Source organism: Eriocheir sinensis, chromosome 44 (assembly GCF_024679095.1).
Source record: "Eriocheir sinensis breed Jianghai 21 chromosome 44, ASM2467909v1, whole genome shotgun sequence".
Lineage (NCBI taxonomy): Eukaryota > Metazoa > Arthropoda > Malacostraca > Decapoda > Varunidae > Eriocheir > Eriocheir sinensis.
This window is the reverse complement of record NC_066552.1, coordinates 8,387,725-8,391,623: the sequence shown is the minus strand read 5'-3', so window position 1 is coordinate 8,391,623 and position 3,899 is coordinate 8,387,725.

Here is a 3,899-nt window from a genome sequence, read left to right as displayed (position 1 = left end):
ACTTTTAAAAATACTCTTACACTTACCTACGCATAGCAGCACACACACACACACACACACACACACACACACACACACACACACACACACACACACACAGTAAGCGGCTTCTGGTGGAACAGGTGGGAGAAGGAACATATGCGGAGGAGGAGGAGGAGGAGGATGAAGGATGAAGAATAGGAAAAGAAAAAGAACAAGAACAGGAAAAGAAAAACAGGAAAAGATCAAGAAAAAGATGATGATGAATAAGAAGAAAAGGAAAAGAAGAGGAGGAGGAGAAGGAAGAAGAAGAGGAGGAGGAGGAGAAAGAGAAGGTGTGAGAGAATCGCTTTGAGAGGCTCTTCATGTCAAGAGCTTAGCAGGTTTATGAGACTGAGTCAGGTGCAAGCCAGGTGTGTGTGTGTGTGTGTGTGTGTGTGTGTGTGTGTGTGTGTGTGTGTGTGTGTGTGTGTGTGTGTGTGTGTGTGTGTGTGTGTGTGTGTGTGTGTGTGTGTATGTGTGTACCTGGGTCACGGTCAGGTCAAATTGAGTCACGTAAGTGGAAATGAAACTATGTGGAGTGAATTAAAATGATGCGTTGGATCCGCAATTCGTCTTTTTTCCCCTTTTTAACGAGTGTGATGGTGTGTGTGTGTGTGTGTGTGTGTGTGTGTGTGTGTGTGTGTGTGTGTGTGTGTGTGTGTGTGTGTGTTTGTGTATCAGTAGTCCCTATCATTTACGTTTCCCAATTTCTTTAAGTGAGTAATCGCAAGAAGAAAACGGAAAAAAAAATCCTACAGCACTTTTTCATCATTCTCGCTTGCACTAATACGCAGAAAGACAAGAGAAGATAATGAGATTGAACTAACCTAAACCACCACATTAACTTATTTATTCAACCCGAACGATTATCAGCTACATTAAATGATCATACAATAGCTAGGATACTATTTCAAGAGGGTTAGGCCACTATTTAAAGAGTCTAGGATCACGTTTAAGGGGGACTGAACACTATATAGGTGAGGTGATGTTTTTTATGAAGGTCGTGTTTTCCAGGAGCCAGAGTCCTTACTGTTTGTTTTAGAGAATAGGAGAGATAAATTCAATGTCTCCCGAACCTTCTAAGAATTCACACACATTATACATGACTTTAATGGAAACTCTACGGTGCCGCTATCCCAGTTTCAGTTAATGTTATCATCGTTACACATTATCTTCGCATAGTTATGATCTTACAAGGGCTATGAAAGACTTATATGGTTAAATACATGTAGTAAGTCTTCAAATAGCGTATACTCTAGTCATTATCTTTAGCTAATCACCTTCCTAAGAAAAGACACGCGACTTCATTTATTACCAGCAACACACGCATCCACTTTTAAAAATAACTCTACGGTCTTTCCTCCCGGGTTTCAATTACGTCTGACCTCCCTGAGTGCAGCGAATTAAAAGCATCCGACAGCGAGGAAATTGAAAACAACACTAGTAAAGCTTTTTTGTATTGTGCTAATGAAAGAAAGTGATTTCCGATACCTGATGCAGATTGGAACGGAATGGAACAGTGAAAGAGAGAGAGAGAGAGAGAGTGAGAGAAAAAGAGTAAGAGTGAATCAGAGAGAGAACGGGTGCGAATGAGTGAGAGAGAGAGATTAAGAGAGTGATAAAAGAGAGAGAAATGAGTGAAGGAAGTGATGTGAAGCGTGTGAATTGAGTTAGAGAATTAATAGAGTAAAAGATTTAGATAGAGAGGTAGAGAACGAGAGAGGAAGGATAATAAAAGAAATGTGTCAGAGTGAAAAATCGGTTACCATTTTACGACTTGAACTCTTTCAAGAGGAGGGAATCAGGACACCTCTCCTTCCGAAGCTGACCTCTCTTTTGGCCACCCCTGTGAGCGCTTTTGTGGGAGCAGAGAATAGCGGGCTTTTTTCCATTATTGTTTCCTCTTTTTGGCCCTAGATCTGCTTCCTCTGCCGTAAAAATAAATAAATAAATGAATAAATTCTCTCTCTCTCTCTCTCTCTCTCTCTCTCTCTCTCTCTCTTTTTACTTTCTCTTCTTTCTCTCTCCAACCTGACACCTTTACTGATTTTCTTTTCTTTCTTCCACCCTTTCCTCTCTTTCTACCTTCCTCCCTCTCTCTTCCTCTTCCTCCTTCCCTACACACCTTTCATCACCCCCTCCTTCGTCACCCTTTCTTTCTTTTATATGTTCATTCCTTTCTTTCTCTCGAACTCGTCACCTCTCATGATTTTCTCCCCTTTCTTCCATCGTTTCGTCTCTTTTTACCTTCCCTCCCTACACACCTTCTCTCCCTCTCTCCCTCTTTCCCTCCTTCTCTCCCTCCCTCCTTCCTCCACTTCCTCCTACTCACAGTCAATTTCCTTCTCATTCAAAGCCAAGATAAGCACTTTCCGGTCCACGCTTCCCGCTAACCAACCTCTGTCTTTATCCTGTACACTCTCTCTCTCTCTCTCTCTCTCTCTCTCTCTCTCTCTCTCTCTTATCCTGCAATCATCTATTTTCTCAAGCATCCATTTTTCTCCTCGTCCTTTTTCTCCTCCTCCTCCTCTTCTTCTTCCTCCTCCTACTTCTTCTTCCTCCTCCAGAAACATTTATCAGAAGGATGCATCTTCTTTCCACGCTATTATATTCTTCCTCCCTTTTGTCTAACTTCTCCTCCCATCTCTCCATCTTTCCCTCCGTCCCTCTCTCTTTCCTGCTCTCTCCACTCCACTCCTTCACTCCGCGGCGAGGCAAGGGAAGGAAGAAGGAAGGAAAAGACGCATGCAAGTAAACAGAGCGGGCGGGGCAATATTTAAGTTTTGTGGAAGCAGAAAAATAAAAAAAAGTCTTGAGAACTGCGGAAAAAAATAAAAACTTGAGAGAACTAGAGTAGAAAAGGACTTGAGATTTAAAGGGTAACAAAAAGGACCTAATAAAACTTGTATGAAACGATTTTTGAGAGAACTACGGTGAAATAAGTGAGAAAATTAGATTAACTACACATGAACTAGACAAAAATAAATACTTGAAGGAACTAGAGTAGAAATGGACTTGAGATTTAAGGGGTAACAAAAAGGACCTAATAAAACTTGTATGAAACGATTTTTGAGAGAACTACGGTGAAATAAGTGAGAAAATTAGATTAACTCGACGTGAAACAGAATGAAAAAAAGTACTTGAAGGAAATAGAGTAAAATACTGACTTGAGAGGACTAGGATACGAAAAGGACTTGAAAAAACTAGATGGAAACAAACCTTGAGTGAACTTGGGAAATAAAAGGACTTGAGAAAATTGGAGTAAAAAAAAAAAACTTGAGAACTAGGACAAAAGATGGACTTGATAAAACTAATGGTAAAATAAAAACACTGAGAAAACGAGGAAAACCCCCCTGAAATAACTAAGGGAAGAAACACTTGAGATCTAGGGTAGAAAAAGGACTAGAGAGAACAAACGTAAAAAAAAGACTCGATGAAACTAGGGTGTGAAAAATAACTTGATAATCAGTGTAAAAAAGGACTTGAAAAAACTACGTTAAATAAATTAAATCGTGAACTAAAAACATGAAATAACTAAGGTAAGAAACACTTGAGATCTACGGTTAAAAAAGGACTAGAGAGAACTAACGTAAAATAAGGACTTGAGGAAACTACGGTGGGAAAAATAACTTGATAATTAGGGTAAAAAATTACTTGAGAAAACTATATAAAAAAAAGCGAAGTTGGGTAAATAATTGAGAAATCTAGGGTACAAATGGACTTCAGAGGACTAGGGAAAAAAGAGAGTAAAGGGGAAAAAACAAAAACAAGCTAGGGTAAAAAAAAAATACAGTTAGGGAGAACAAAACAAGAACAACAACGGATGCGTGGAATGAAAAATGCACTGAGGGGCTTTGAGGAAATTCTTGGCCCGGAGC